The sequence below is a fragment of the Chaetodon auriga genome, chromosome 5 (assembly GCF_051107435.1).
Source record: "Chaetodon auriga isolate fChaAug3 chromosome 5, fChaAug3.hap1, whole genome shotgun sequence".
In the NCBI taxonomy this organism is placed as follows: domain Eukaryota; kingdom Metazoa; phylum Chordata; class Actinopteri; order Chaetodontiformes; family Chaetodontidae; genus Chaetodon; species Chaetodon auriga.
The window spans coordinates 937,890-959,558 of record NC_135078.1 but is presented as its reverse complement, the minus strand read 5'-3'; positions in this window follow the sequence as shown (position 1 = coordinate 959,558).

The following is a 21,669-nucleotide window of genomic DNA, read 5'->3' as shown; positions in this document are numbered from 1 at the left end:
TCCATGTCTCTCCTTCTCCTCTTTGTTGTGGCTCTGAATCTAATCTCAGTTCAATCAGCACAAGTGCTGGTGTTTCCTTCTCCTTGCTGCACTCTACACAGATGTTAAGCAAGAAATAAAGGTCATGCAAGTAGTCAGGTGTAACTGATCTGTTTCTTCTTTTCATCCAGTTATGAGGGCTGATTGAGGAGGGGGTTGTCAGATGATTCAGCTGCAGATAAAGCGTGCCTGAGGTGTGGGCCACAGCATGGTTGGATCTGATTAAAGGGCCAAAGGTAAAACACTGGATGGGGGGTTTCCACAATGCCAGCATCGGGTATGCTTTGAAAAATGAGCAGTGATTTCTAAAGACAGGGAGCAACATCACAAAGCTGCAGATATGAATCTGTGACAGTGTCCTCCTGTGAGATAGTCATTGCAGACTTTTAGCATTTATAAAGAGACACACCACTGTGATTTGTGATTTGCTTTGATTGAAGGATCAAGCAAACTGAGATAAAAGTTGTTGTGCACGAAGCTATGTGCCAGTAAAGCATCAGAATTTTTGAAAAAACAATGCAACAAGGCTATCAAAGACAGTTTGTGAAATATGTACAGTATTTCAGCACAAAAGGAGGGACTGGTCATTTTAAGTTTTGGAGAAGAAGACAGGTAGGAATCTGAAAACCGTTTTGTCCTTCATAATCTGATCATGTGTGGAGAGCCTTCCTGTACAGCTCTAGCTCAAAGACAGCAACACTGTCATAACACAATATTTTCCATTTGATAACACACACACACACACACACACACACACACACACATATACACACACAGCCTTAGTCCATCATTGAGGCAGCTCATGCTGAAACTGAGAACTATGTTCCTCTTTGGTTCCAAAAAAAAAAAAAAAAAATGTCATGTCAGGCATGTCAGGTGTTTAAAGCCTCAACATGGAATTGTCAAGATGGCAGATGGGTATATAATATATGAGTTATGCTTTGTGTGAAAGGCAAAAAAAAAAAAAGATAATTAATTGTGAATTTCTATTAAACAATGTTCAGTTTATCAGTAACCTGCTATATACTGCTTAAATAACTCCAAAGAGGGAAATGCATATGAATGTTACATTGCTGTGTATTCAAGGGCCAAGGGAAAGTAGCTTTGCTCATGGGAAAATAAATAATCTTGCCAACAAGCAAAGAGGAGAAGGCATTCTGAGATGATAATGGACGTCAGAGGTGATAAAAAATGTTTAAAAATTCCCCATTGAACAAGTATAATCTTTCATGCTTCGTAAGTATGTGTTTGTGCTTTGATAGGTGTGTAAATGTTATCTTTTGGATACACTGTATATGCTGCTTTGCAAACATTGTTGTCACTCCAGCGCTTACAGAAATTCTCCTGATAAGGATTTCCATTGTTTGTAATCAGAAGATTATCACAAAACTATCCTGTGCAATGCTGATAAGGGTACTGTGAGGCATTCTTCATGAGCGAAAATATAACATTTCTGTGGTTAATAGTGTAACCCATCTGTTTGGTCCTTAAATGCAATGAAACAAAAGTTCTACTAAAATGTATGACATTAGAACATTTCCCTCTAAATGGTTGCAAGGTCAGCTTTATCATGACAAAGAGCTGGGATCTAATGAGGGAATAGAGAGAGAGAAGATGCACTACAAAATACACAGTGTGTTTAAGAGATGGTGCAGACCATCTCAGATCACTTAACAACGATATATGAACGTTTCAGTGTCTCACCTAAAGAACATATTACTGGATTCTGTTGCATCTTCTGTTCTATTACTGGATTGCTGTTATAGAGCAAGAATCCACTTTACAGCTTGTGACCAACACTGATATCTATCTGACGTAAGACAAGCATAGGTGGATGGTAAAACAGATTAGGTAGTTCATTATTGATTTACCACAATATTCTTATGTTACTTTTAGAGCTCCTGAGCTGCGTCTGCAAGGCCAAATGATCACACAATGTCATTATTCTCTGATTTCACCAGCCTTTTTAGGTCCTTCTGTATTATTTCTGAGAATATGCTGGCAAATAGATGAAAATAATGGATTCATGGCTACAGAGTGGATCAGGAGACAGATATGTTTGTCAGTATCAATGGCATATTTAACCATCACACAGTTTGGGGCTCATATTATAGTGCACACAAAAGCACAATGGGCAACATCTAACAGCAGCTTTAATTCTGTGTGCCAATCTGTGTTTACGAGCTGGGGTGGTGGTAAACTGGCAAGTTCTAAAACGTAATGCACTTTGAGCATTTTCAAGACAAGTGACAAGATGCTGAATCACAATGAAATGTAATTCTGATAAGAATTTGTGTTAAGGGGGGAAAAAGCATCTGATCAAGAGAAAGTCAACATTTGTTTGCAATTAGCTCATTGATTAGACTATGCACAGGTCTAACAAAAAAACTTCAGACAGATTTCTAACACTCAGTTCACACATACGGATTCAAACACCGGACACATGATGGCTTTCAGTGAAAACCATCACAAGAAAAAGGAGTTCATTTTCATATTATGTCAAGCAAACTCCTTGTTTGGTATCTTAGCGACTCACCATGTGCCATAGGTGGAGGAGAGGCATGATTAGAGAATGTGACAATGCCAATCCAGCAGCATACTGCAATCCTGGTGCGGAGAATGTGGGTGCCTGGCACAGTCTGCCAATGTTAACCTTTTTTAAATTGCACAAACTCCTTTTTCAATGTTTTGTTTGTCTTTCCACTGTAATGTTTTTCAACCATCTGACACGTGATCACACAGAGATAAAAGTTTTATTCAGATTATGGTGTTAATGTCAGACAGACAGAGTAAAGATTAATTAGTAATTCATATCAGCTTTGTTATATCCAGGCCTGCAATGAAGGCCTTTCCTTCACTCTGTTTACAGCCACCTGTAGGTCTTTGTTCCAGGTCCAGTCTCTAACTGAGAAATGATGCACACTGTCAAACCACAACAGGAACCAGGCCATAACTACAGACAGTAGTTAATGTGCACATCAAACTTCTGGTTTAGATTAATAATATGCGGCTTCTGGTATAAATCACCAGGTGTGCTGGATACTGATATGTTCAAAACAGTTCACACAGTTGCATGAAAAACCATAGATCAATTAAAGCTTTCTTCCCTTTAAGAACTACCTCAGGACCATCTGTTCTTGCCAGTCCTCCATCACTGTCTCTGTCCAAAAGACCAAGTAATCAGGGCAACAGCTCCTTGTCTGGCCAAACTGGCCCAGCATAATGTCATAAAGATTGCTCAGCCTTCATTTTACAGTGGTGCTCTCAGAAACAATTACAAAAAAAGAAAGAAAATATTTCAATGATAGTTCATTTGTGATATATTGCCATATGGAGACATGACGAACAAATTTTTCATTCCCAAATTGTCAACAATCATTTTTGTTGAAAAAAACAAACAAACAAAAAACAATAATTTTTGAATATAATACAGTCACATCTAATGCAATTAAACCTTAGAAATATGTATCATATATTCTTTATTTCAGAAATAAAGACAGACAATATGAACACTAGAGAGCATTTTTACAAATTTCATCGTAGTGATAGTACAATGGTTTTTAAAGACAGATAGTTATTGTTTGGATCACTGTGACCACAAATACAATTGTGCACTATTATGCATGAAAAAAAAATTATGACTGTAGGATCTTCAACATGTTCGAATAAGTAAATTCACCTTGAAAGAGTTATCCGCTCCTGGCTGTACATTTGGGTTGCTGTCCCAGACAACAACAAGTTTCCTCTGAGGAAAACTCTCCACAGAATTCAGAATTCAAGAGTCAATATGTTGTAATGGAAAGAGCCCTGTATTTAAAGGAGCCTACCCATAATGAGTGATGATGTTTCTTTTTTGACCCTCCCCCAATTCAGTGGCAGGTGCACCAGGTGGGCCTGTCCAGAAAATTACCAAAAGTACATTTGGCACACCCCTCATATACCAAACAGGTCAGGCTTGACTGTAATCTGGACTTGCCATTGAGAAACAGAATTTTAAGTTTCATCTTCTGTGGGATCATGAGAGCCACTGAGCTTCCACAAAAAGAAGGAGAAACTGTACTGGTCTTTTGAATTAGATTTTCTATATTGAAAATTTAGCTAGCAGAAGCCACCCCCACAGACATACAGTATTCATTCTGGTGGTCTGTTGGTGAGGTAGTTGATGGTCCACTCAGCCAGGTGGCAGTCTAGTCTAGCTCCTTCCAGCTTCCCCCTGGGCAGTGATGGTTGAATTGTATTGAAACCACTGGAGAAGTCAAAAAAATATCACCCTCACTGTGCTCCCAGTGTTCTCCAGGTGGGAAAGAGATTAGTGATTTTCTGCAAGAGGAGAGGAACAGGGGTAGAATCAAGGCTATTGAAAACCAGATTCAGTTAATTTGCCCATTCCCTACACCCTCCTCAGCTCTTTTTTGTCCCCTGATATAAAGAGGGACACCCAGGGTTTGTTATTGTTTATTCCTGGTAGGCACAGTGTTTTCCACACAGAAGTTAATGTAGTCCGTAATGCAGGTTGTCAAAGTGTCAATGTCCTCCCCGTGTGGACTGCATAACACTTCCCATTCAGTGGTGTCAAAGTATTCCCTCAATGTCATACTGGACTCTTCTGGCCATCTTCTAACATACCTGATAGTTGGCAGTTGATTATTCACCAACCTAATGTATATAGGGAGCAGTTGTGATTGGAACAACCCAGCAGGAGAGGGGTGAGGAACTGTAAGCATCCTTAGTGTTTGCATGCAGTAAGTCCAGTGTTTTATCGTCTCTGGTGTTGCAATAACATAACAGGTGAAGTTGGGGAGAGTGGAAGACACGGAAGCATGATTGAAGTCTCCAGGGTTAAGGGGAGTGTAGTGTTGTGTTGTTCGCGAACGATTCGTTCAAAAGAACAAATCTTTTAAGTGAACGTACTGAACCCAATCACTTCCTCAAGTGATTCGTTTGTTTCTCAGTCAGTTCAGTTGAACTGTCAGCAGCGCCGGGCGGGCAGCCGGCGAGCCGCTGCAGGCAGGGAGGGAGGGAGGGAGGGACCACGCAATAGTGTTGTGTCGTTGTGTTCAAGTGTACCTCGGAGAAAACTAACTTTTTTTTAAACTCTGATAATTTTGCCACCGCAACAACTCACGTACAGTAGGACACAGCATGTAACAAGTAGTGTATAAAACCCGCAGTTTGAGAAAATGCGTGACTGTCTGATCATCTCGTTGCGACAATTTGCGAGGGAAGAGTGTGAATCCTTCACTGAATGTACTGTGGGGTATACGTTCACTGAGCGGATCACGCTCACTGAGCCCAATTTGCCGAGTAGACCAGTTAAATAGCATACCATAGGACAGGACACTTAAAACATCATGATTTATAAACAAGTTTTATATTTACAAATGTGTTTGTCAAAGCAACACAGTCACAACACTCGTCTCCCGGTCCTGAAAGCTGTGAACTGAACTGAAACCTGAACCGTTCAGCCGTATATCAATTCAGGAGTCGCAGGCTCCTCCTGCCAAGCACTGAATGATTCGGTGATTCGGTGAACGAATCTTTTGAACGAATCTTTCTAGTGAACTGATTCTAGAGATTCAGTACATCTAAAAGAACTGCCGTGCCCATCACTAGGGGAGTGCCTGGGGGTGCAATGTCTGCAGCTGTGAAACCACAGTCTGTAGGAGATGATGACGTGCGAGAACTCGGCGGGAGGTAGTATGGCTTAATGCTAACAGCTAGCATCTTAATGTCTTTCCTGCAGCGCTGCTCCTTTACAGTGATGTGCCCTGGGTTACACTATCTGTTTTTCACAAATATTGCTATGACCCCACCTTTTCTCTTACCACTCTTGGTTGCTCTCCTGTCTGCTCTCAGCAGTTGAAATCTGTTCAAAACAATGCAAGTCCAGCATGAGATCATTTAGCCAAGCCTCTGTGAAGCACATGTTACTATCCTACACTCCCAGTACTCCCTCTGCAGTCTGGTTAGCGCCGTTAGCTCTTCCATTATAAGTCATAATAAAAGATGATATGTATTGTTTGTACCATCTTCTTTTGTCACAGCACTTTGCTCCAGCTCTGCATCCCTTTCTCCTTCTCTCCTCCCTGGGGATCTCCAGTCTTTCCACTGGGAGTATGTTCGTGTTGCACAGCGCTAACAGCTGTTCCCTTGTGTAAACAATGGAGCCATGGCTAAAGGGATCTCCCCATGTTGTTTCAAACAGTCTGGAAAAGAGTAAAAAGCAAATCACTAGTCTCACCAGTTGTACATCCATAAGTGCACATGATCGTGATTGACTGAGACTAGTGATGGAAGAAACATGAGAAATGCACAAAAAACTCTAAAACAAAGAAAAATGGTCAGAGCTGCTGTAACTAGGCACCATCTTGGAAAGAACAGTCCTTAAATGACAAGTTACTGACTGACAAGTTATTGATTCTTATGCTTGCATAGAACATATACTAAGTCCATATTATTGTCTAGTTGGCCCTTGACTGTAGTTTTTGTAGTGTGTTCAATGCAAAGACATGAAGCAATGTGAGGTGAACATTGTGATTGCTAGTTCTTTAATGTCAGCATTATGTGTCAGACCACTAAGACGCTAACTCTAACTATCTCATTTCTCAATACTTGAAGAGTGTTGGGTCCTAGTTTCCACATGGACATTTCACTTTCACAATCATAAAATGTTTCTGGACACAAGGCTGCATTTTTCTTGAGTACAGCACAAATAGGGGAATTTAATCTGAATTCATCTTTTCTATGATATAACAGAATATTTGATTAGAGGATAGCAATAGCATTTTTTTTTATCCTGCTCAGTGTGTTAGCATCACGTCTGTCATTTGGACTAGTTTAATGATATTGAAGGAGCATTTATCAAACAAGGATACAACATACAATTAACGTCAAACTTACAGAGGTTGCACCAGTGTGTGATAGTTTTAAGGTGAGATAGGTCCACATTCACACCACAATGCAGCTGAATTTTCAGCAGAGCTTACAGAGGTCTGGACAAAGGCTGTAACCTTGGCATTCTGTTCATAAGCCACATTTGTAGGCCATGCAGGCCCAGTTTGAGGTAGATGGCTTGTATTGTCCAAGCCATCTACTCTCAGTGTTCTGAAGATAAAGCTATTCCTCCTTTAATGGATTCTGCTGGGTGTTGTGTTGCTATTCAACTTGAGTGAAAAGCCGGTACCTGCTGAGGAACAATTCAGGGAAGAATGTGACATATCCAAGTACCAGTTGCTTTTTGAATGGCCAAACAACATATGCTTTACACACTAAGTATTCAGCATCCTACATTTACAGAGCACCAGTGGGCTGGGGTCAGATATGGTGTTTTAACGTAGTATAGTTTTTCATTAGTATAAACTGTCAGATGCGCATGTGCTGTGTCTCTCCTGACAATGAAATGAAAATTTCAGGAATTAACTGACATACATTTCATGAAGATTGCATGTGAAATGCTGTATATTAGCTTACAGTGCATTTTTGTGGGGGTGTTTAATATCTGATGGGGACACATCAAAGTGGAAGTGGTTCATATCTCTAGAATTCAACAATGCTATCCATATTTCAGTGCCCTTGTTGGAGTGGATGCCTCTCTTTCTGCATGATCCACTGCAAGTATTGTCACTGAAATAGCCAGCTACCAGCATCAAAATATCCACAAGCTGAGGCACAATACAGCTTGAATACTTAAGTGTGTGTGTGTGTGTGTGTGTGTGTGTGTGAGTGTGTTTGGGGCGGGGTGCGGGGGACTGCACTTCAGTATCCATTCAAGCCCATCTCTGACATATTCCATGGCCTTGAAGTCTCTGTAGAGCGCAGCAGTGCTCTCTGGGCTTTGTTTACGGATCACGGCTTGTTTACTATGAAGCCCAGCGGCAACCCTGAAGAGATGTGGGCCCAAGATGTTTTATCTCTTGTCAGAGCTTGCTTCAATTAAATTAATGGAATCCATTCAGCTCTCCTCTTTCCCTTTCCCTTTCAGGCCCTGGCCACAGAGGAGAATACATTAAAAAGATCTTTGAGGCTTAAGATGGTACATCATGGTATTAGCCTCAGTCAGTAATTTTTCCTCGCAGATACAGTTCTAATTCTATACCTCATAAAAATAAATAATCAGTGGGATCTCCAGCTCACCAGGTAGCTTTTGTAATTTGTAGTTTTGGTGTAAAATTGTGACAATGTAAAATCTTTCCCAAATTATACTAATAGTTCTTTTTCACAAGGTTCTAATATACATTTTGTAATGGGCAAACAATGGCTTATGTCATCTGCAAATATAAATGTTAATTACTGATTGATAAATATTTTGGCCTCAATAATGTATCAAATCTGCAGTTGTAAATAATAATAAATTGTTATGGGGCAGATGCAGCTGAGAAGACAAAGCAAGTATCATACTGGAGGATAAACACCAGCCAGAGATTTTACACAACCCAAGAATTTGCTCTCAAACTGCCGATTAATTGGTCTATACAGCATCAGTTATGTTATGTGTCAATTATTTATTGATCAATTCATAAATCTATTAGTAACAACTAACAAACCTTTTATAATGTATGACTTATGGTACATTATGGTGGTACTTGTTATAACTTAAAGGTCCCATATTATGAAGCTTTTTCAATAAGTTACATAGGTCTATGATTTCCATAAAACATGTTTTTGAGGCTGTTTGCTGGAAATAGCTTTTGGGAAAAAATTCTCGCCTCCCTCTTTTTCCCATTATTTCAGTCACTTTCAGAATGTGCTGTTTCTGGTGTGTGTAGCCTCAAGTGCAAATGCTGCTGCCCCACCCATGTTACCGTGGTAACGGTGAGAGCTTAAACTCTAACGTAGCACTGCCTGTGAGTAGCGGACATGGTGGCAATGAACAGACTGAGTGCTTCATTAGTTCAACTATACATGTTCGAACCTGAGTCCTGAAGGAGGGGAGGCTCCTACAGAACCTCAGACTCAGAGAATTCAGCAGGATGCTTCTGAATAGTTGGTCAAAAAATGTCTTTCTATTTTTTTTCTCTTCAGTACGAGCGCCTCCTGTACAGGGGGCAGTGTGAGATGCCCGCAGTTCAGATGGTTGATGCTCATGCTAGGAAGCACCAATCCTTACTTGTTGCATTTCAGAATGACGGGGAGAAACTCAGCTAAAAGCCTCTACCAAGCATTGCCACCCAAACAAAACATAATTCATGGGTACAATTCTTGGGTGCTGCCCCTTGATTCCCTTGACTCTGACTGGTCGATAGAGGTGTCTATCATCAAATTTGACCACTGGGTTGGCTGTTAGTTTCAGTGCTCCTTGTCATTTACACATGAATTGGTAGAGCACACACAGAGGACACTGCAGACCAGCTCTACTGGCCTCAGGCTGAGAAAAAGTAGGCAGCGAGAGCACACACATTCAAATCTACAACATGGGTGCTATCAAATACTTGCAAATACTCATCTGCAAGGTTTCTTATTGCTTTAGCTTTATACATGCATTTTTTTTATTTGTGTATATCAGTACACATGTGGAAAGTGTACAAGGCAGTCAGAGCCTGAGAACATATGCTACCAGGAGGTGCCACAGGTCACGTTATCTTTACCTACACTTATGATCTCAGTGTATGATTGCAGATAACATGCCACTGCAGATACTCACCTTATGCATAATAGGTTACAAGACGGCTGCAACAGCTGGATAAAAGGCCTCCATGCATAATCCACCATCCAGGTTTAGAATCTGTTTGCCTAAATGTGTTCTTGGTGCAGAACGCATGCAACATTTACAGGGCTGAATACAGCTATGGGGGATAGTTATCTATAATACCCTACTTAACTTCACTGTTCATACACCATAAAAAATATAGTCAGCCAATGCCACAAATTCAGATCGTATTTTCTCTTGAGTATATAGCCAAGTTTTTCCTAAGCAAATACTGTATATTATCCACCCCCCACCCCCACCCTTGATTGAATCTTGACATGTAGCTGGCGATGACCTCCTCCTTGTCTAAATGCTCATATTGTGGAGACACGTCTGATGGGATGTTTATCTTCAGAATCTCAGCTCTGTACGATGATGGGTCTACAAAGATCTTCTCAATGATCATGTCCATCAAATCATCAATATACCCTGTGCAATATACTGACAAAGACACACACACAAAAAGGTGAATCACTAGTATCATTTACTAGATTATTCAACTGTCAATATTGTGACATTTTGAACATTTTGTATTTAAGTGTGTTTTTTGATTTATTTATTGTGTCGAAAGTATCAAATTGCAGTACTTTGTGTCAAGTGCAATGTAAATGTTTATTTTTTGAGTGAGAAGTTACCACTTATTAATGTGACCTCAGTCTTCACTGGTTTGGTTCTGCACTCTCCCTTCACGGACTTTGGAAAGCTCAGTTTGAAAAGAGGATCCCGTGATGATGTGGTGACTTGTCCTTGTAGTATAATTTTTTCCAACAGATATGTGAAGAATTGAGTTAGACACTGTAATCAATGGTAGTTTTTAGTAGCAAGTGTTGTAGCAGAAGTAGAATAGTTTATTTGCTTAAAAGTACAAGAGCAATGGAGAAATGGAGAAGAATCTCCAAGTGCACTTAAAAGTAATGTGATTATACTTTATGTGCAACTATGACAATAAATTGTGATTTGGTGATACTTTTTAAAAAAGAGAGCCCACGACAATCAGAAGCTAATGGTGTAATTTCAAAAGAATAGAAAGAAAATAAAGAAGTACCTGCAAGCCCAGGCTAAGCAGCGGTCAAAAGATAACGTAATGGTGTAAAAAATAGAAGAATCATAGAAAAAAGAGAAGATGCCCCAAGGGCGGGGGTGACCTTGAGCAGAATTGTATAAAAGGCGAAGCACTAACGAACCCTTGTAAGTTGGAGAACTTCATTGGAGTTACACCTTGTGTGTCTCTGAGTGTTTTTCCCCTTTGTTGTCGACAATAAAGTTGCTTCTCGGACCCCGACTCCTGCAGCTTCTTTTTGAGCTTTTTTCTCGGACAGCTGAATTTGATTTACAACATCCTCTATCAGCATTCTCGCTGTAATGCAGTGCATAACAACAGTAGTCCTTGCAGGACACAGTAGCCTGAACAGCTGTAACAAAAGTATATTATTATGATAACAGGGTATACTTAGGAGTAAAACATGACAGAACTGTTACAGTATAAATTCAAGCACTAAAGGCTGCAACAGCACACTGCTACACTTGATCAATAGAAGGTAACTGTAATGATGCACTAGCCTATATAAAAAGAGAGAAGCGACATCAGCTTTATCTTACATGTATAGCTATGCCAACAGCGACATACAGCGTAAAAAAGGATCACATATAAATAAACTCCAAGAGAAGAAAGTCGCACATAGTGGTTTGCTTGGAGTGTAAATTGTGCTGTGATATAGCAGTCTCAGCCACACACTCGTTTTGCCCTGGCCTCTGCTAACATACTCCAGTGTAGAAATTATTTCCAATTGCACTATTTTCTCAAATTCCCGAAGCTTAGACCCGACAGAGCGTCTGTGTATGTTTTGCTTGACCGACTGGGTCACTGGGTTTGCATATAGAGACCATGCTGATTGCTAACTAGAAGCTAGCGGTTAGCATTAGCTTGTGCTATATGGCAAAACACTACTTGGTTAGTTAGTGTAAAATTGCAAAATAAACACAGCTAAATATTTGGATTCTACTGTAACTTGTGGTGTGATGTACTACAGCTACGGTAGCAGCTAGCTAACCTTTGATGGCTGAAGTCGTAATCTCGAAGCTAGTGGTTAGACTTACATTGTTCTCAATGGCAAAACACACACTACAACACACAAGAGTTCGCGCTCATCTACAAAAGAAACACACAGCTAATTATTTGTATACTTACATGTCCCTTGTCTGCAGGTATTCCATGCAAAGTTGGAAGTGATCCCTCTTTTAGAAAAAGTCTCCTGGCTAATCCTGCCTCGTACTGACCGAGGTTGGAGAAACAGTCAGCCTCGAAGTGGTTAACAAACACCAGCAGGTTTTTGCCAACTGTAGCAAGGACGTTGCCTTCAAAAATGAATTCAGTCTACGCCGCTCTTCTGTCCTCTGCGGCTGGGAGGCAATGGAGTGATTTGTGCTCGTCTTTACAGCCAACGACAGAACACTGCGTGTGGCGCCTCACCGTCATGATTCTTAACACAGTGTTTTCAATAATGAAATGGTGGATCTGTGAGAAGGTAGCGCTGTATCTGGTGGGTGGAGAGACACCGGGAGGTGGAGAGGGGGGTGGTGGCTGGTGGGTGGGAATATGCAAATGTGCCCGCTTCTTACCTAGAAGTAGGCGCCGAATTCGATTGGCTCGTTTGGAAGCTGCAGGCAGGGTGCTTTCAGAAATCCCTAGTGGGTGGTATAGGAGCATTCCTCTATTGCAAATACTCTGAAAACCTCTGCTGCTATTACTGACTGTCATTGCACTATTATAATCCTGTAACATATGCATGAAAACTTTTTGCTGCTATTGTCGCGGGTGCCCTGCTTCCCACAGACACCTACAGACCAAGTTCTGAGATCCCCCAAATCACACGGACAGTAGGTGAAGTCAAGTACAAAATACAATTTCTTATTTATTATAATCGCAACACACAATTTAAAACAATCTCAAGTGCAACCCCACATATACTGTCCTGCCCCGCTGGCTCCTGACCTTATGACAAGACAAATACGTAAATAAAGCCAGCCCACTGTATCCTACCCCCCCTTTTCTTTTCTGGCAAGGGGTGCTAGAGGAGTGGCACAGGGAACAGCCCGTACAAAGAATCCACCCCAAACATTCCACTACACACACCCTGAGGGAAAATCACTGCACACCGGTGGTCAATATTATAAACCCACACAAGGGGGCGAGACGCCCTCGTTCCACAGCAAATGACCCCCAGTGAAAACCCTTTTACGGCTCCCACTGGCCACTATAGGGGAGCGTAGTCAGTTATTAACGTGGATAGAGTTTAGTGATAAGTGGCTTTAATTGCCCATGCGAAAATGTCATAGCGAGGTGCATGGCCAACGGCCGCTGGCTGTACAGCAGGGTTAAAAGTTAAAAGTCTGCTCTCGGTCGGAGCCGCATCCAACCGAGAGAATCTAAGACACTAATGTCTCTCACCGCCCTGAACACCATCCGCCGGTCCGAACGACAGGACGATGGCGCGTCTATCCGTACGGCGTAGAGTCTCCACACAGCGGGGCATCCAGCGATGCTCCTCCAGAGCGTCTCAAGGCTGGCGGCTGCTGAGGACAACCAAAGGGGAAAATTAACAACAATCCTGACGCCAACGTGGCCTCACTCACGCGTACTGCAGAAGTGCCGTTTTCAACTTCCCTCCACACAGGAAGTAGCGAGCGTTGCAAGAGGGTCTTTCGAGCCTGCCCACGATCGCCCCTGCTAGTTGGCCTCATTGTCCTGTTTTCTCCTCACGTGAGCCAATCAGCGGCCAGCCTCAATCTTTTGGCTCATGCATACCAGCTGCGAACAAAGAGTACACACCACTCCTCCCCCCACAGTCTCAACAGTCCCCCAATTTCATCAATGAACAAGTCCAATCCACCAATCAGCATCTGTGCCTTTACAAGGTTACTTTAGCGCAGATACAAGTTCATAAAAACACAGTCACTTTCTCCTTCTGCTGTGCGATGTCTACTGGTGACACTATTTCTACATTTTACATTTCCTATTCTCTATTGTTTATATTTTATTTTTAGTATTTATTTTCAGTTTATTGTTTACTGTAGTATTAGCATATGTGTGTCTTTATTCTTTGTGCCTGTGCACTTTACCTCTTGTCTTGTCTTACTGTGGGATAGTGGGAAACGTAATTTCGATTCCTTTGTATGTCTGGTACATGCGAAGACATTGACAATAAGGCCAACTTTGACTTTTGATTTTGACTAACCTAACCACGATGATGGGGTGGACTACCCATTACTTCAGGTGATTCTTCAGGCTGCCCCATGTCACCCAGACAGCTGAGAGTACTTTCTACTTAATTATACGAAAGTCCTTAAGGTACCCTGGAGGATTGCTCTCTCTAGCTGGATGCACCCTCTCTGTCTCTTGGCACTGTGGTGGTGTAGACATGTCTGGAGCTGGATCATGGACTGCTGTGATATGATCAAGTATGTCAGGATTCTAGAGGTCCACTGACAAAGGACCAAAATGGCTACAGTTGTGACGCATGGGTAGGATCAGGGCAGTCAGTGTCAAGCTCATTTCAGTGAGCCAAACACAACTTGGGTTCAATCTGGATAAGTCACAAACTTGTTTTCTGACATCTGTCTATTCTGGGTTGAGCCAAGATGGGAGGGCAGGTAATGTGGTATGTAGTTTCTTCCTTGTTAGTAGCTCTGGATATGCCATAAGAGCCAAACATGGGTATTTGCTTTTCTGCAGATGACGCTTCACTGTTGTAACTACTCTTTCTGCCTCACCATTAGTCTGAGGATATCTTGGGTTACAGGTGATATGAACAAATCCCCACTCTAAGGTGAACTGTTGAAGTTGTCTGCCGAAAACTGGGTTGGTCATTTGTTTTGACTTTTGCTGATATGCCATGAAATGCAAAGATTTACTTTCAATTACTGCAGCTGAGCCAGTTAATGTGAACTCAGAACTTTCAGTGTACCTTGACAGTATGGATACAGTATGGATGTGCTGATGTGCTGAGGTAAACATATTGTCTCATTTGTGGTTTCTGGTGTTAGTACCGGTGAACTATTCTTCATTACATTGGCTAATTACTCACTATACATTTAAACTTACAGTAGTCTTGCTCAAGCACTTATACCTCTACCTCTTTTAGTGACCTCCTTGTTAATCTCATTGTTGTTTACGCTCATCTGTTCTGCTAGCTACAACAGTGTAGCTTAGCAGCTAGCGATGGCATCGCTTTCTCAGTCTTTCACTCTCCTACTTTCTCTTGTTCGTTGTATGTTTAGGTATTCCTCTGCCTCCTTTAGTGATATTGGTACATGTAATAAATATTGTTTATTTGCTGTGTTGGAGAAAAGGCTTAGTGAGTTGGAAGCGCAGCTCTGCACCATGGAAACTCAATTGTTACATGCTGTAGTTAGCCACGCCGCTGCAGCTGGTGCAAGCCAACTAAGTGTAGCTCAGGCTGGCTGTCCCTCAGCTACCAAGCAGCCAGGAAACCAGGGAGGCTGGTTGACAGTCTGAAGAAGGCATAGCCCTAATCTGAAGCCCATGGTTCACTGCCAACCACTTCATGTGTCCAACAGGTTCGCCCCACTTAGCAACACACCCATTGAGAAAGCAGCTCTTTATTGCTCTTTATCACTATTGGCAGCTCTGTTTTTAGAAACATGTAGTTAGTGATACCAGCAACCATCATCAAATGCATTCCTGGGGCCAGAGCAGCCAACATTGAGTGAAATTTGAAACTGCTGGCTAAGGAATAAGAGTAAGTACAGTAATAAGACATATTCAAGTTGGCAGTAACACCACCTGATTACGCCAATTAGAAGTCACCAAAATTAATGTTGAATTGGTGTGTACATAAGCAAAGACAATGTCATACTTTCAAGGGAAGACCTGGTCTGATCAGGGGAGCAGCTCTGATCTCCAAAAATCTGACCAAGTTGATTACTGAACCAAACCCATGAACACCCAAAGTTGAGTCCAGGAAGCAGAGCTGCAGTCTTACAAGCTTCTCTGCACTTCCATTAGAGCAGCTACCTGTCCAAAACCCCATAGAGACTGTGTCTGCTTCCCAAATGAATTAATTAAAAGTGAACAGAAGAGGAATTATACATTAAAACCATATAAAAATTAACACCACCACTTCAATAGTGCAAGAAGATCGGTGAATTAAATATGGACCCTTAAACATCAGATCTCTGTCATCTAAAGCTGCATTAGTAATTCATTTAACATCATATTACAATATCAATTAAATTTTTTTAACATACAGACAATCACAAAATATATACAACAGAAGAATAAGGATGAGAATGAAAAAGAATGTTCTCAAGAATCAAACTAAGGGTATGAAATTCTTAAAATTCATAAAACATAGAATAATAGCAATTGTTTAAAAACATAACAAAATATATAAACAAGAATAACAGCAATTGCTAAAAATATAACTAAGTATACCTAAATATCTAATTATATAATGTGTATTATAGTGTAAAGTACATATTATATAATATTATAATAATATAATAAAAATACAATATAAGTAAGTATATAAACAAGTATTTACAGTAGTTCCTGAGAGAGAAGGAGCCAGCACTATAAACTATATACCAGACAAAAATTTATGCAAGTTACAGATGATAAATTAACATAAACACATACTATGTGCAATATTGCAGTAGTGCAAATAATATGTAACACTGAAGTATTGGGGTTTTTGAGGTTGGTAGATTAACTGTTTAAGCTACTTTTGTAAAGTGTGATGGCTCGTGGCAGAAATGATTTCCTGAAGCGGTCCTTGTGGCAGTGCAGCTGGAGCAGTCTATTGGAAAAGGAGCTCCGCTGTCTGTCAACGAGGTGGTGAAGAGGATGTTAAGGGTTATCTATGATGGATAACAGTCTGTCCAGTGTCCTCCTCTCCACCACCCCCTCAAAAGTGTCTAAATGCAGCCAACAATGGAGCCGGCCTTCCCAATCAGTTTGTTAAGTCTGTTGGTGTCGCCGGCTCCGATGCTGCTCCCTCAGCACACTGCAGCAAAGAAGAGTCCACTGGCAACAACAGACTGGTAGAAGATCTCCAACATCTTGCTGCACACATTGAATGATCTGAGCCTCCTCAGGAAATAGAGTCTGCTCATTCCTTTCTTGTGAACAGTGTTGATGTTAGTTTTCCAGTTCAGTCTGTTGTTGAGGTGCACTCGGAGGTATTTGTAATCCTCCACCACTGGGACATTGTCCCCCAGAATACAGTAGTAGTGTGGTTATCCTGTTCCTTCTGAAATCAATCACCATCTCCTTGGTCTTGGCCACGTTAAGCAGCAGGTGATTTCTACCAGACCATTCCACAAAATTGTCCACCACTGCTCTGTATTCCTCATCTCATCCATCCGTTATACACCCCACCATCATTGAGTTGTCCGAGAACTTCTGTAGGTGGGACAATGAGGAGTTGTATTAGAAGTCTGAGGTACACAAGGTGAAGAGAAAAGGAGATAAAACAGTACCCTGTGGTGCTCCTGTACCACTTTCCATGGTCTCAGACAGAACATTGCCCAGTCAGACAAACTGTGGTCTGTCTGTCAGGTAGTCAGTAATCCAGGAGATTGTTGAAAAAGTTTTAGAAAAGGTTTAGCTCATTGGCCCTCTCAAGGCTGTTGGCTGCTGGTCTGCCTCTTGGCTTGAGCCCCGTGATCTCCTTCATTCCTGTCCACACATCCTTCACTCTGTTCTGCTTGAGTTTAGCCTCCAGCTTCCTCCTGTAGGCATCTCTGCTCTGCCTTAGCTTCTCGTACAGCTCGTGTTGAACACTCCTCAGTTCTTTTTTGTCCCTTGACTTGAAAGCTTGTTTCTTCCTGTTTAGCGGCTTTTAACTGGTGATCTAGGGCTTGTTGTTGGGAAAACAGCGTACAGTCTGGGTTGGCAGTATGGTCTGTTCACAGAATGTGATGTACTCTGTCAGGCTGTTGATGTCCTCCTCATGTGGCTCACAGAACACATTCCAGTCTGTTGTCTAAAAGCAGTCCTGCAGTGACTCATTAGCCGCCTGTGTCCACCTCCTCACTGTTTTTGTGGACACAGGCTGCCTCTGGACAAGAGGGACATACTGAGGTGGCAGAGTTTTGTCCAAGGCATTGTGGTTGACGTCCCCAGTAATGACTACAAATGCATTTGGTTGCTGCGTTTGTAGCTCTGCCATGGTGGAGTGGATGACATCATGCGCTGCTTCCCCATCAGCCTTTGGAGGCATGTAAATCACGATGGTGGACGTGAACTCCCAAGGCAAATAATAAGGCTGCATCCCCACAGCTAGCAGCTCAATGTCCGGGCTACAGAAATGTTCGTTAACGGTAACATGTCCGGGATTTCACCACTTCTTTCAAACAGTGCAATCCCTCTTCCCTTCTTCTTACTGCTCCAAGCCACGTCTCTGTCCGTCCACACACAGCTGAAGCCAGGCACCTCCACGCTCCAGTCAGGGACGTCTGAATGAAGCCACAACTAAGAAAAGGCCATAAGGCTGCACTGTCGGTTTTCCCACTGAGTCCTGACCAGCGTGACAAGCTCATCCGTCTTATTTGCCAAGGACCTCACATTCCCAGTGATGCTCACCGGCACGAACAGTCTCTATCTCCGTGCCTTGGCCTTCCGTTTGCCTCCGGCTCTGCAGCCCCGACATCATCTCTTCAGCTTGTCCGGGACTACAGTCCTCTCTCCAGGCACCCACGTGGATAGACAATGCCCCCTCTCCCCTCTGTACGGCCCTCTGTTACAAAGTGTGCAAAAAGTAACACGAGGGCCACCAAAAAAGATGTAAAACTGCGCACAAACATCGCGACACAGTTACCAAAAGCACAGTTAAGAAATGGAATTAAAAAGAACGGAAAAAACACGCTAAATTAACAGAAAACAAATGAAAACGACGGAGCTACTACAACAGGTGGCCACCTAACACAGTGCCATCTTGCATGTCTAATTGCATGTGTAATTGTCATTAAAGGAACTTTACTGAGCTGGTCCTACTTTTCAGATCAGTTTCATTTTGTAGACATTAATGATGATTACTGCGTGCAAGTTGGACACAGAGTTCTGCAAACTTCTGCACTTGGACAAATACTATTCACCCTACATGCTCCCTTAGGCAAAATTATTAGGAAATGCTCCATAGATTCTGATTGCTATGCAGATGACACCCAGCTATATTTGCCAATGCCTTAAGGATATAAAGATCCGGATGACTGGCAGCTTTCTGTTGCTAAATTTGGACAAAACTGAAGTTATGGTACTTCGCAGTAAATACCTTAGAAACTCGCTATCTAATGATATTGCCACTCTGGATGCAATTGCCCTCGTCTCCAGCACCACTGTAAGGAATTTGGGGGTTTTCTTTGATCAAGACATCTCCTTTAACTAAATTCCTTTTAACCCCTTTAAACAAATTTTAAGGACTATCTTTTTTCACTGATGTAATATTCCAAAAATCCTTATCCTGTCTCAAAATGATGCAGAAAAACTAGTTCACACATTTCTTACTTCCAGGCTGGATTACAGTAATTCTTTACTATCAGACTGCCCCTGCCTGGCGGGCTGCCGTAAGCCACCATAGTCCTTCCATGGGTCCAGATAAGACAGCTGAAGCAGCAAGGCTGCACCAGCAAAACAGAACTATCCAACTGCTCTTTTGTGGCATCCTACCAATGCTGTACCCCACAACACAAACCCATTCTCACTGCTGAAAGTCCTTTAGGGCTGCTGCGTAACTGCTTCATTGGCAAATGCCAGTAGCTAACTACTGCTAAATAAATGAAAAGGGAAACATAAGCCTATAAAAAGGACATTTGGATCTGTTGAAAAGGCCTAAATAAAGTGTTATGCTTTTGTGATATGTTTAAAAGCAGTACACAATATGCACAGTTTATTATCTAATATACTACTGTATGAATCACTTTACAGCTGGTTTGTCACACAGTTGGACAATAGTGATAGTGAATAGTGATAGAGAATTAAAGATAAAATTTTGAAATTATCATTAGACCAATGCAAAGTCAATATTGTTGGTTGTTGATTTGTTAGGGAGGACATCCCACATTGGAGAATCATTTTACATGTTTTGGCTAATAACAGATTAGCATGAAAAAAAATTATACGAATTTAATACCAGAGATTCCAACCTAAGGGGGACAGCAGGAGCCCATTCTCCTCTGCCCCTGACGACCAATTCATACCCATGGCCTAGGACAGGAGGGCCCTGCAGCAGGTGATAAATACTGTCCAATATATCATTGGTACCCATTTGCCGAGCATCAGCAATATCAATGAGAGGAGGTGCCAGCACAGAGCCCAGAGGATATGAAAAGACGATATCCACCATGGACACAGCCTGTTCACCTCGCTGCCCTTTCGCAAGTGATACAGAAGTATGAACCAGCTGTTTCACAGATTCCATGGAATTCAAGGGCACTGTCTATACTCTGGATACTAATCCACTAAACCACTTGCTGAATGGGCCGTGTAGTGCTTTTGTCAGACTACAACTACTCTGGATTAGGCTGGGATAAAATTTTGCCATTGTACATAAGTGCAAACATGTATACATAAAATTTTCGTGTTCCATATGAATCATATCTACAATCTGTCCAGATTAGCGGTACATGTAAGTGAGTTTTTTTCATCAGGAGGAGGGGATAGTGGTGATGTGACAGTTAGGTGAGACGACTGCCGAGCAGCAGACTAGTGTCAAAGTGGGCTACTTTTAGTGAAACGTGAGAATACTTTCCAGCCGTGTTAGTGGCGACAAAAACGTGACTTTAGAAGAAGTTGGGACATTTTCCAGCTGGATTTGTGCTAACTAAACCAGGCATATCAAACAAGATGTAGGGATATCTTCCAGCTGTGTGTGTAGCAACCAAACTGGTATTTTAAGCCAAAACGTGACCTTTTCCTAACCCTTACCAAGTGAGTTATGTGCTTAAACCTAACCAGACCTTAACTTCAACCCTATCACAAAATGAAATTGAAATTTGAGAAACTTTGTTTGTGGATACTTTTATGTGCATTGATAAGTGTGGAATTGTGTGTGCCAAGAGAATTGCAATTCTTCTACAGCCGAGATGAACTTTTAAGTATTGGAATCAAGCACCAAATGCAAATTTCAAGTGACTTTCACCACTCGCATCAGATCCCTGCGGGAATAGTTAGACCACCGACGTCTCCGTTGATGACTCTGCCAAGAGACGCCGAAGGCAGTGGAGAGAACATAAACAGAAGAGGGGACGAACTGAGGCTGGAGTTTTCTTCCAGGACGCATGTGTGGTGATTGTCACAGAAACCTGGCTTCACCTGGGAATACCAGACAAAGCTATCAAGTTAACAGGCCATTCCACACACCGCAGTGACAGACTAAAGACTCAGGTAAGACCCGCGGAGGAGGCTTATGTATCTACGTGCTGCAACAACAACTGCTGCACAAACACCACCGTCATAGATCGTCACTGCTCACCAGACCTGGAGTATGTAACAATAAAATGCAGACCATTCTACCTTCCACTGGAGTTATCAGTAGTTATTATGATTGCCATCTACATACCACTGGACGCTAATGCTAAGTTAGCTCTCAGCTACCTGCTAACTGCTGCAAACAAACAAGAGAAGCCGCTGGAGACTTCAACCATGCCGATATGAAGGGTGTGCTGCTGAAGTTCGATTAATTCGTCAAATGTGTAACCAGGAGAGCCAAGACACTTGACTGTGTTCACTCTAACATTGCGAAAGCATACAGAGCTCTCTCCCCTATCCCACCTTGGTCAATCTGGCCACCTGTCACTCTTCTTGACACCAGCATACCGCCCCATTATTAAAAGGCTAAAGCCCATTACTAGAACTGTTGTGAAATGGCCAGAAGACGCATCTTTACAACTACAGGACTGCTTTGAAAGGACTGACTGGAATCTCT